General features: G+C 40.7%; 1 protein-coding gene across 3 annotated transcripts in view; it reads right to left on the bottom strand.

Annotated features, from left to right (window-relative positions):
* Positions 1-9148, bottom strand: part of LOC136776287 (5-hydroxytryptamine receptor-like) — a 57835-nt gene extending 48687 nt beyond the window's left edge. For all 3 annotated transcript variants that reach the window (XR_010823047.1, XR_010823046.1, XM_066731709.1), the window contains exon 1: positions 8899-9148. The gene's annotated coding sequence lies outside the window, so the exon portion shown is untranslated. The remainder of the gene's footprint in view (positions 1-8898) is intronic.
* Between the last annotated feature and the right edge of the window lie 4222 nt (positions 9149-13370).

The following is a 13370-nucleotide window of genomic DNA, read 5'->3' as shown; positions in this document are numbered from 1 at the left end:
TTAAACGTTGTATATGGTTTAAATACCTCCCCCCCCCCCCCGCCCCTCTCAATTCCTTATCTGCTTTCAAAAGTAAAGTATTGCTCGTATCCCAATCAGAAATAAAAATCGATTAAACGAAACTTCCGAAATAACTAACCTATACGATGATGTTTTAATGAAATTTCGAAGCACCACAAATAGTATTACCATATTTTAATGCGGTTGCACTACCTTTCCCTGTTAATATCCAGACGGGAGCGTTATTGGAGGCTCAACAAAGGCCTCTTCGCCCATTCACTTTATAACCCAAAGCGAATCTCGCGATGGAATTCAAATTCCGCTTACTAAGACAAAGTTTTCTGCTCTCGAATTATTTATTTGTATAAAAGTTATACAAATACGTGACTTCATATAAATATAAGAAAATATATTTATATGTATATAAATGGGGACTTCCGTGAATTAATAATAGCCGTAGTCTATTGAATTAAGTAGACTCCATAATCTCGAAATAGCTTCATCTCTTGAAATACCTCGTTCTTTCATTCACATTCGTGTAGATTCTTTGCAGATAAAGCGAGAAATTTAAATTCCTAGCAAAAAAGATTAATGTAATATGGAAATAAAGGAACCTCTTTAATTATCTAGCTTCTCTCTTACTATGGCTAATTGTTTAAAGGATAAGTGAGAGTTTTGTAATGATCACTGCTATCCATGAATAGAGAGTAGAAATCCAGAACAAGCTTTGTGCTAATTGTTGGAATAGCTCTTGATCTGTGCAGGAAATGGAATAATATCCTTCAAAATATTTTTGCTATCGTTTCAGACACCTAGCAAAGACGTTTCAATGGCTTCAAATTAATGACACTTATGACGGAACGCTTTTTTAGCAATAAGGACAAAATCACTGAATTACGAGGGAAATGATCGTAATAGGATACGTCTCTACACAAAGGCAGAGTGAGAAAGTTTGATGAAATGAGAGAGGGGATAGGGCATGGGGAAGTGAGGAAAGTGGTTACAAGCAAATTTGTGAAGAAAATAAAGCTCGAAAGAGGAGCAAACTGGTTAGTTAAATAATGGAAAAGGAAGAGACTGAAAGATTTACCAGTAAAGACTTCCTAATTGGTTAATTCGACCGTGACTATATACAGGATCTTAGAGAAGCCAACTTACCTCACAACCAGAAACCTTCAACTTGTTATTTTTTGGTAGCACGTCAGTCTAATCTCGCATTACTTGGAGATTTACTAAATTATATCAAAACAGCCAGTGAAATTTTATATTAAATCCGTCTAAAACATAGCTTATTTCATTATACCAATTAAAATTGATATCGGATATTTTATTAAAAAAGTATGCAATTATTCGTTTGTCTAATCATAATTAATGAGACTCTATAGAGAGATTTGGGTAGCACGAGGAGTCAAGTTTCGAGGAAAGCTTAATTGGTAAATTCGTGGTAACTTTAAGAGAAACTGGCATTAGAAATGGGTTGAAGCTGAGCCGCTCAGAGAGCTAATTTATGGTGGCACGCGAGTCGACTGTGATTTTCAGTGGAATTCCTTGAGCCTGGGGTCGAATTTTTCATTCATGGCCAGGACCCTGCAATTCGCAAACCAGTGAGAAAGAAACGAATGGTCGTCGAAGCTGGACGAAAATTGGCTGCAATCTTGCTTAAAGCAAACGTACGTGCCACGTAAGTGAGATGCGAGGAACAAAATAGTTTGAATTATATACATCGCCTGTAAATTTTCAATCCAGGCTTTAAAGTATCCTCGCAAATCAATCGAACGGAGATAAATCACAGTATCCTATAGTTGCACTCCAAAAAATAATAATTATGCACGAGAGAAATTAAATATTCTTTTCTATTCCAACGACGAAACTCGATGGTTTAATTAAATTTTTCAATATGATTTATAAAATATTCGACTGCTGTTCTTCTATTTATTATTCTCCTTCTTTCATATTCCCGTTGTTTAATCATTTTAACGTAAATTGAATTCCCTTGTGCCTTTTTCTCCTTATCAAATTTCTATCCAAGTATTAAATCGTTTAACGAAAATTCATAGAAATTTCTCTATTATGTAGGTTAATGAGAGAATTTCATTATTTCTAATGTGGCTGGCTCAAGGAATCGTGAAAATTGAAATGGACGGAATCCGGAACGCAATTAAGCGCATCGATACTATACATTTTCTATTGGAACAAGATTCCATTTCCGGAGGATTCGAGCAGCGATGTTTTTCCGGTTAAAGAAACCGGCGCGCCGAAAACTAACGAGGCGAGCAAAAGGAACGCTGTCGCAGCTGCAAGCGCGACTTATTAATTGGAAAAAGAAATCTACGATCGTAAGGAAAGTTTTTACTGCGGCTAAAATGAAGATCAGGCAGAATTTATCGGAAGGATTCTCTAGTCGGGAGTTGCTGGAGATCTCAGTGAAAGAACCGGAAGTATCGTATAACAGACGAATAGGAGTATACTTGAATTTTCTCAGGGGATGTGCGCGTATAGATAGACAGATAGATGGATACCTACTATATATATAATGTACATTGAAAGAGAGAAAAAGAAAAAAGAGAGGGAGAGTAGAGATCCGCTCATATTTCGATCCTCTTGTTGGTTTTGATAAAGTTTTAATAGTTTTGTCGCGTAGCGTTGAAGGCTAAGGGATGAAGGAATGAGGGTGGAAATACGTTTAAGAAGAGGAAAATTCTCATAGCGTCCGTAAAGAGAGCGAAGTAAGAGAAGCTTAATTGCTAAATTCATGAAGCTCTCTTAGCTGAGGAAGAAAGGGGTCTCGAGATAAAGCAAAAAGCCGCTGACACAACTCGCTCGCTTTCTCGCAGCTAATTTATCGCGGCTTCCTACTCTGATTGTGAAAAACAGTTTTTCGCCCGAGCGCGTCAGTTTTCCATGAATGAAAAAGCTTTCCCTAATTTCCAACGGGATTGCGAAATATTTAATCATTCGCTCCCATATTTCCCAGAACTTGAAATAGGATTTGCCGAAATGCCTTCACGCGCGACCCCGCTGAAAAGCCGGGGGGTGTCCCCTTCCACTGACTTTCGGAGAAAAATGATGGTAATTTTGATGCTTGATGACTATCGAATTTACACGTGTTGAGATTGGGGATGTGAGATCTGTAAAGAGGAGGGTGGAAAAAAAGAATCACTGACGCACGAGCCTGATCGAAGACAGCTATATGAAATTGGGAAGGTGTGGAAGATGACAATCTCAAGCTGACACCTGTTTGTACGTCAGCCGTTATCCTCTCGACCCTTTTCGACATTTTCCTTCCAAAATGGTGACGGCCTGCATCGGTAAGCCGAGAGATGGACGGAAGCTCTTATCTGGACCCTCTCGTGCTGTAAGCAACTGAAAATGGCCGCGATATGTCGGATCAGCTTAACTTCTTATAGGGGCAAAGAAAAATGCGTTCCTCATCGGCCAGGACTTATCCTTCCTCGCACTTCCTTCCCACTTCCTCTTTTCTTCGTTAAATTCAGAAAATCGAATAACCTCGCACAGAGCTGGCTTAATCCTTGAATAATTCGTAACACGATCGCGTTAATTTGGTAACCTCAATCATGATTAGCTAATCGTTATTCTTTGTTCGCTCGTACATATCTATAGTTCGGATAAATTGCATGAATTGGCTGATGGGCGTTCGCAATAAATTCATAATAATGATAAGCGGTGGTTGTTTATTAAGCGTTTCGCCAGGAATTTGGAGAGATGAAAGGTCCAAATATATCGAGCTACTGGTATCGATTGCAACGGAGCGAGCCATCAACCACAATGCAATACACAGGATAGAAGTATTCAAAGCCCATCCATTCGAGCCCATCTGTATTGACAATGCTACCAAGTCCTTTTTGTCGCATGATTTTAAAAGGGAGCAAATAGAAATGTAACTACGTGGGAGAATATTTCTCTCCCGAGGCGGCAGCTTTTCTCTCCTTCCCAAGATCCTTTCAACTCCTTTCTCCACGCTCGCATTGTTATATCTGAAGATCGGCGCAATGTGATAAAGTTTTTTCTCTTCGTTCCTCCTGCCCCCCCCCTCTCACTCTCTCTCTCTCTCTCTTTCTCTTCCTCTTCCTCTTCCTCTCTTCATTCATGAAAAATAAACGTTCGTACGTATATACGTAAACGTTTCCATTACTCATCCATCTACGTATTCCATAAAAGTATCAATCCAACCTTTTCACGTTCAATTATACCGATAATTTGTTTCCATCCTTCCGTCCCTCTACCTTTACTTCGGAAATGGAGCAAGTTGCTTTTCATCCAATTGTACCAGCTGATTCTTCCCGAAGAATCGTAAACAAGATTACCACAGTTTCCTCCTTTACACAGGCTAAAAGATTAGGAAGAAATACTGCTGTCAAGGACAGTAGCATCGGTGAATAGTCGTAGTTTATGACAGATTTTACAAAATAAGAGAACAGAAGAAATAGTTAGGAAATCAATTTTTTCCTCACACGATTGTTCAAGTAGTGAATTTATCCAAGCAAGGGAATATAACTCGTCTGTGGCACGTTTTATCACCGAGTTTTTATCGTCTCGGAAATCCAGAGGGATTCTCACTCGACGCTCTCGCATTGGAAAGCCTTTTACAGAATAGGGACCTTAACGAGATAGACAAAAATGCTCGCTCTTTATTCTTACGGAAAAAATATATCGCGCAAACAACGATTAAATCGAATAAATTTTCCAGAGACTTTTTGCGTAGCCAGACTCTTACATCTGACCCGATTAGCAAAACATCAAGATATCCAGTACTCGATCGTATAACGAGTTTCAACAAATAGATTCTTCAAGCAAATGTATCTGTATCTGGTGGACGATGTTTCACGCGAAGAGTGGTCAAGAATCTTTCCGTGACTAGCGGAAAACCAATGAGGAGAGTAGTTGAAGAGGAATGGGGAAAACAAAAGATTTCATCTTATATCCGGATTTAATTTTCCATCTGTAACTCCTGAAGGATCCAACCAATGCCTGTCGTTGCTATATATTTTCAAGAGAATTCTATTCTTTACGTTTCATGCACCGATGTATTTTTGCTTCTCATCAAAGTCATCGCAAAGTCATACGCCGGGCTTGCAATGCATTTATGCATGAGGGGTCGTTCGGCCAGACGAAAGTATACTTTGCCATTACTTATAAAGCACCCAGCGAAGACACTATACCGACTACCGTCAAGAAATAGAAATGACCTTGGTTAATGAAACTTTCAGATTAGAGCCATTAACTCTGAAAGTCAAATGGGGATTCCCACCGGATCTAATTCAATCTGGCCAGTCTCTTCACATGGATCATCAATAATGATTGCGCATTAGGATGCTTCAATATACTTGTCATCACTTATGAAGAACGACCTTGGTCCGGAGTTTTCGTCAGGCCAGAACTTCCAAGATTTAAAGAGATTACTCGGTCGAAGGAGCGCTCCTTCGGGATCGTTCGTCACTATTAAGACACCAAGGAATACATGAATGTGGCCTTGAAGAGAAGAAACTTGGAGACCAGGATATTATCCGCGAGATTCAGATCAACCGGCTCATCTTAATGCGAGACGTGCAACTCTTGCAGAGTTGTGTGTGCGGCTGTCTGTGCTTGCTTCTTGCAAAGCTGTCGTAGAACAGAGGACACGGTGGAGGCAGAACTAGATATGGGGGAGGGATGGGGGAGGTAAGAGCAATTTCAGCCAACTCCGTAACCCGTTCCGATAGAAGTTTTTATCTTTACTGAGCTCTTCATCCCATGCTTTTTCCATGTTCGACACTCCCAACCTACAGTGACGTTCGAGAATCTCTCTCGATCTTGCAGCTTCCGCAACGACTGATTTTATGCACACGCATAACTCTCCGTGCACCAAAAAAAAAACAAATCACACTGAGAAATTCACTGAGCCAAAGCCGGAAATCTCCCTCCCCTCCTATTTCCAAACACTTAATATTGAGACAATAATTGTATACACTCGACGCTTCGATAACAATAAAACAAAAAGTATTTCCACGCTCAAAGTATACCCGTGGAAAATTTTGCTTTGCACTCCGGTCAGTAATTCCGAGAATATCAGTTTGAAACTGAAATACAATTATTGTAATTATAATGGAATTAATAGAATCATTCTGTGTCGAAAATGGATCAAAGTTGCCGTAAATCATGGTGGATTTTGCGAAATAGCATCTGACTAATATTTAGTGAATTAATTCGATCTGTGAAATTGATCGTTATTTATGTATTATCGCGGGATCAGTTCAATGGCGTAACGTGACGCTGGGAACAAATTTTGTGGATTGAGGTTGAATCTTTTTTTTTCCGCGAAAACTTTAGACCGATCATAGGCGTAAAGCTGACTCTGTTCGTGCCTCGATTGAAATTAAATCTTTTACAATGAATCGCGTGACTTTTTGCCGCGATCCTAATCTTTATTCGGAAGTTGAGACTGGCTGGGAGTCTAGACGCTGGATTTCGTGGGCAAATCGTGGGACGAGGAAAAAGAGAGCGTGGCTGGGTGAAAAAGGGAAGAGAGAAAGGACAACGCGAAAGAATGTTTGTTCTGGAGCTCCCTAAGCTTCGAGTAACGAGAAAGGCAGGCCGAGTAGAAAAGAAAATCCTATAAAACCTTGGCGCACGCCGCTATATATCTTTCCCACGACCTACAAATCGTCGTCTCTGTCGATTTTGCGAGTAGAAAAAGCCGCCGGCCCACACCCTAATGCCGGAATCCACCAGAGAACCGGCCAGTTCAGCTATTCTTCGCTTCCACGAGCTAAACTCCGTGCGTTTGTCCATCAAATTCTCTTCCCAACCTTGGTACATTGAAGAAATATTGAAACTTGAAACACGTTTCTTCTATTGGATGAACAATTATTTTTCCAATGGAGCGGAATTATCGTGAAAGGTGTGAGCGAAAGTACAATTTTTACGAAATAAGACAAGTAGTAAAAATGGAGTTTAATGCGACGAGCGGCGGACAGTAAATTAAGCACAGAAAAGTCGAGGAAAATTTTACAAGGTAAAATGATAAAAAAGGTCGTTTAGTCGATAGTTCTTCAAGAGAGCGAGGAATAGGGTGAATTCCTTCGCTTCACTTCGCTTCACAGCATAGCACAGTACAGCACGGCACAATAAGGGACTGTAGAAGGATGGAGCGTGTATTGGTCGGTTTTTCAGGGAAGTTGAAAATAGTCGATTTACCGTTGGACGGAAAGGACAGGGTCCACGCCCACGACAGTACCCGAGCACAAACGTTGGTAGACAAATTTCTAGCGTTTTCCAACACCACGCCACGCCACGCCACGCCACTCCACTCCATGCCACGCCAATGAGCAACAAGTTATACACAACAATCGTCAACCAAAAAAGCACATTTTACCGATACGTCTCAGTTTCTTCCATCATGAGTAGAAAAATTTAAGAACATTCTTATGCAAATATCCACCACTCCTGTGCCTCCCTTTTTAATAAAAAAAATGCTCTTTTTTCATCCTATCAACGGAGGGGAGAAAGTAATTGCCTGTGTGGCTTTTGTAATGAGATAAAATGGTGTACGTTGATTCAGGTTTCTCCAATAATTTATGGTGGTAGGTACGTTACCGCAGCGCATTTCGAATTTATAGGCGAGATTGGAGAAAAATTTCTGGTCCGAGTGCTTTATAAAGATATAGAACAAAGCGTGTAACGGAATTTCTCCACAATTTCGTGTAGGAATTCAAACAGTGTGATGTATGTAGTATATATACGTTTGGAGTACATATATGTGATTATGCTCGAGTGAGCTCGGTACATCCGATTCTCTTCTTAAATCCACAAAAGTGTCCCGCTTGCAGATATCCACCTGCTTGACATTGAAATATGTTCTCCGAGATATTCGAAATTTAAGCTTTTCAAAGTATCAATAATTGCTTCTTCTCTGCTTACACTCCATACGATATATTCCCTCGCTTAAGAATGATCAATTTCCCCTTCAACTTGTCCTTTTACACTACTGTCACTCGATCTTCTTCAACCAATCAATTGTTTTCTATATTACAGATTTTTCTTGGAATTTACACGACTCTAGTTTCTTCGAACTTTCTTGCACATTCGACATTCCCTCGCTCGAAAAATGTCAAATTATTGCTTTTCCTTCAGTTTTCCACTCTCTTCACATTTACGTCTCGACGAATAAATATTTTTTCCAAATACCGAAATTATCATTTCTTGACGTTTCCTATAGCATCGCGCTCTCGTGCGTTATTAAACTTTTATTAAATCCTCTTGCTGAAATTCTAGTTATCCTTAATGGTTTTTCGACATAGTTTTCTTTTTCATTTAGACAATATCGAGACCATAAGTTTCAGTTATAGCGCTGTTCGGTCTTTATTAAGATGTTAGAGCGAAAGAGAAAACGTGATTCAAGGGAAAGGGGAGTGTTTGGAGGGTGGGGGGGGGGGGGGGGAGGATTTTTATATCGATACGAATTGTCAAGAGCTTTTCTAATGGACATGAAAATATTACGTGAAATTTAATGCGAAAATGCCAACAATTTATCAACGATACACCTTCGCGCTACATAACGAATTTAATACCTGCAGAGTAAAAATCGCCCCGTTAAAAGGTGATTAAAAGAAAAATTCATGAAACATTACTGTCATTTATTTATAATGGTCATTGGAACGAGTATAATTCTCTCTACGACTTGAGAATACAAGATCCAATAGATATTCTGGCAAATCTGTCCTATTAAAATGTCCGCTGTTATCCTAAGCCTCCCCAGTGATTTACAAGTATCTTATTGTATCACAGAAGAGGAATTGGAATTTCCTCCGAAGTACGGGACATAAATAGTGAAGCGAAAGGGAACTGTTCAATCAGTTCCACGTCTCGTAGCCAATATCACGAATAATCGAGCACACTTACACAAATCAATATACGTCATCATCCCTCGTTAGTTGGATCACGTAAATTTTCTCAAAATGCACCATACTAAAAAAGGATTTTCAAGGTGAGGGAGGAGGGGATTTTTGTATAGGTGTTTAGAAAAAAGGGATGAGAGGGCTGAAGGTATGTAGACGTAATGTTACGCACGCCACGACGGAACACGTCACGGTACGACACGCGTCGTGTGGGTTGATCGAAGGATCGGCGGGAACTGCCGGTGCCAGGGAAAACGTGGTGGTGAAAGGTGCCGGTACTTTACAGAAGCGAAGCTTCCGAGTACCGTGCCAGTACTGGTATACCAAAGTCTCTCACGCTGGAAGGAAAAGCCGTGGCTGTGTACCGAAGTGAGCTGCGCATGCGTCATTTTCGCTCCCCTCGTAGAGGAGGGTCTCTTTTACACTATCCTCTTCCTTCCTTCCTTCCTGTCCAGCGCAACCAGCTTTTTTCAACTATACCGACTCTAAGACTGGACTTATCCCTTCCCATCAACGAAAGCCACAATTTCCCTGTTCCGCGACCAATTTTTACCTCTCGGGCTTTCCCACTTCCGACCCCTGGAACCCCTCGAGTATCGCCTTCCGTGCTGTAACGTTAACAGCTTTCCCATTTTTTCACCCAACTGCCCCAAATGAGCAAACCCCGACAGCTTAAAGTCTTTACCACCTTTAATTATTTTCCCGTGACACCGTCGTGATTTCCTTCTTTCTCCCCTGATTCTAATAATGATAATTTTCATCCAACTTTCATTCCATCAGCGTCTTGTCGTAATATGATTTCCAGTTAAAGTTACGTGCCTTTCATTCGGAATCCAGACAATACGATTTCGAGATGGAATAAAGATTCTTACCAGGGCTTAATCTAATAATAATTGTGGCAACGAGCTTTCAACGGTCTTGGTTAAATATTGTGTCAATTCGTGCAAATTGAATCGATTGAGGATGTTGTGCGAGAGAGAGATAGCTTTGGGAAATGTTTCTAAAACAGAATCAAATGTCGAAGTGTGAGAATCGAATTTCAAGTTGATGGAGCATACCAATCAGATACCAGAGCTTCCCAGCGTAATGGAATTTTAGTTTGCAAGTATCGATGAAAGTTTCGATAACTCGTAAGGACACGTCAGACACGACCGGTTGGTTCTCAACAAAAGAATTACAAGTTTCACTCAGTTTAGTCGATAATTTGAGTAAGCTCGTTCGAGCATTAAATCCCTTTTTTGTATATGACAATGGATTTATAAGCTTTCTATTATTCTCTTTGCAAAAATTAACGTTATAAATCACTTATCATACATCTTAATGCTTCACTCGAGTAACCAATCGGTATAGTGAAATCGGCTCGTAGAGCAGCTAGTGGAACGTTTAGCGTCTACTTCGTTTCGCAGAGTGGTGCTCGTAACTTTAAATGGGCCACGAGCAGACACCTCTCACGCAACTGCGTCCCGTAAACTTGAAATTCAAATCGGAATTTCGCGTTGCGAACCCTTCAAATTATTCACGAGAGATATCGGTTAGAGCTCGCGCGCTCCCCACGTCCAATTGCGGACCAACCCGCAGAAAGATTTTCCAAGAAAAAATCAGCTTAAGTAATCCTGTTCGGCTTTAAGTAACCATTAGATGACTCGCTGCAAGAATCAGCTTGGAGAAGCCGAAAGTGGAGAGGAAATAGTAAGGATAAAGGATATAAAGCGGAAAGGATCGGACAGAATGAAACAATCATTGATTAAATTGACGGGTAGAAGTGAATTTCACTTATGGAAATTACGGAAATGAAAGATAAGCTCTGTTCGGTAAATGAAAAGTTTGAGGTAACGAAATTTTGAAGTATTTTCAGGAGAAGTGGCCTTTGCGCAAATGGTAAATTGGTCAAATGAAATTGGTAGGTCGTCTTTTAAACGCCACTAGGAAGGAATTTCTCGGTCTCTATTGCCGTAACTATGTTGTTACTACTCGGAAAAGCGAAAGAAAACTGTGCCAGCTGGGACTTGGAAAAATCTACCGTGTACGATGAATCGCATTTGCTTCGAAAAAACTTGCCTTTCCAATTCATCGAACTTTATTCCGCTAACGAATTTTCTCCCCAAGGCCAAAGTGCTACTCCCAATCGGTCAGCCGCGACAAGATACTCGCCATCCAACGCCAATTCTTCTTAGGAGCTTTCCGTCGAACTAGCGCCTATTCAACCTAGCTTTTATTTCGTCCATTTCTCTGCTTTGGACACTCTCTAAAAAATAGACAATATTCGTACAAACGACTCTTGTATGTTGTTTCTTCCAAAAATTTTTCATCATTTTAACATTATTCTAATTCCGCGATAGGACTATGTTGAATTCTGTAATCCGGCAGTTGTGTTATATTTGAATAATTATGCATGTTAAGCAGTTTCTATAACTTTTGGCATAAACAGGAGGACCGAAGTACTTGGGGAAACAGATGCACATCCGGGTATGGAGATGAGCCATGAGCCTCCAGTAATTTGTGTCAAATATATTCCTCTTCGTGATCTCTTATTTATCTAGTTTTTTCTTGCCGAGATTAAAGTAAAGATGTTCATTGTAATTAGCGAAGATCGTCTCTTGCTGCGAATCAGGGAAAATAAACATTTCGTCCTCTTGGTCGATGACTACGTCCAATTCTACGGCTGGCATTATAGAGAAAAAGTAAGGGTTTGGTCGTTTAGCCTTCGCAAAATCCTTCCTAGCCAATTCCTCTTTCCTCTTCGTCTGCAATATAAACGAAGTACAAATAAAATTAATAGAGACAAAAAAGTATTCAAGTGGGACCCTCGCCACTAAATCTGACCAAAGTCAACTATATTTGATTAAAATACCAAATTGAAATACGTAGCTGAAATACTTGGCCAATTTCCAAAGGAACCGTTTACCATTTAAATGAAAGAAACTACGAATTTGGAAACTAAAATCTAAATTAATAAAATTCAAGCGGAAAAGATGGCACGAGTGAAATTAAAATTTGACAAGGAAACTAATATAAACTTATAACACTAATGAGAGAATACATATTAAAATCATACTTTGGTATCTTTTTCAGTTTTACGTCCATCTTTAGTATCAGGTTGATCTTTGGTATCAGATTGATCTTTAGTTTCAAGTTGATCTTTGGTTTCAGGCTCATCTGTAGATTGATTTTCTTCGGGAGGACTTTCGTTGGGAGGATTTTCGTCAGGAGGATTTTCTTCTGCATCCTGCTTGTCTTTGGTATCGTTTTTCTCCTTTTTCACCTCAGGGTCAACCTTGGCCGTCTGGGACTGAGTAGGAGCTGGTGATTTTTCCTGCGGGAGTTGCGCGGATAATACAGGATATGTGGAATTGGTCGGAATAATGTAAGAAGGGACTGGCGAAGAGCTGAGTGGTAGGGACGTTGGAGGGCAAGGAGGGAAGGAGAATCCTGGCCAAGCGCAAGGCATGGTGCAGCGTCGACGCGGCGGGCATGGTGGTGGTGGCTGCGAGCAAATCGTCAGCCGTTGAGGACACTGCGGTGAGCTTGGCAATTGTTTTGGCGTACATGGGTCCCCCAACCATGACAATGTCCATGGTTTTGCAGTTGACGTCTTTGCTACTTCCAACGTGGAAGATTCTTGAACCGAGCAACACGCACCCTTCAGCGTCCCCAAACCTAGACATTTGTACATCTCTTCCAAAACACCTGCATAAATTAGAATTTAAATGATTAAATTATTCAAAATAAAGGATACGTTGGTAATAGAACTAAAAAACTCGCATAGCTGTAAGGGAGTCAGTAGGGATAAAGTTCGACACTCCTGTGAATATCTTCTGAGTGGATTCTGCAGGATCAAATAATCCAACGTGACCGGGATCGATGAGTCCGACTGTTTTGCGCAGCAACAGCATGGTTTGTCAGTCTGCGGAAAATTCAACCTTGGTATGGCGCTTCCGGGTTTTCCTCCGAACCTTGAACAAGGATTGCGAATACATTGGAAAAAGTCTGGACTGAAATTCAGAGTGTAAAGAGGAATTCCATCGAAGGTGATTAGTGCAGGAGAAAGGAAAGTTGTAAAATTTTGACCTCGAGGTAGTACGAGGTTTGCAGGATCTATTTGGTGGCGGTGGACATTTCGGTAATGGGTAGGCGCAGGGCCACGGACCCGGACATGGCGGGGTTTCTGTTGAATCGACTGGCCGCGGTGAACACGTCGTTGGTTTGCAGGCCGAGGAGTGGTACACGCCGCACGTTACTCTGTGGCGGCCACGCGGTCGCACTCCACCATTTCCAGCTGTGCCAGGCCATTTTGTGCGCGGAATAGCTAATTCCTGCGTAGACCTCACATCCCGACCCAACATTTCTTTCTCTGCCTAAATATGAACAAGCCAATTTATCTTCTCGCTAAAAGCACACAATTATTAATCCCTCTCATTTTATATGTACATTAAAGAAACTTGAGGCAACTGCTTGTGTAATTTCATAATATTATAA

Source organism: Prorops nasuta, unplaced genomic scaffold (assembly GCF_024137725.1).
Source record: "Prorops nasuta isolate Cenicafe-Biocafe unplaced genomic scaffold, Cenicafe_Pnas_1.2 PNAS00009, whole genome shotgun sequence".
Classification (NCBI taxonomy): domain Eukaryota; kingdom Metazoa; phylum Arthropoda; class Insecta; order Hymenoptera; family Bethylidae; genus Prorops; species Prorops nasuta.
Note: the sequence above shows the minus strand (reverse complement) of the source record. Positions and strands in the feature narration are given on the sequence as shown.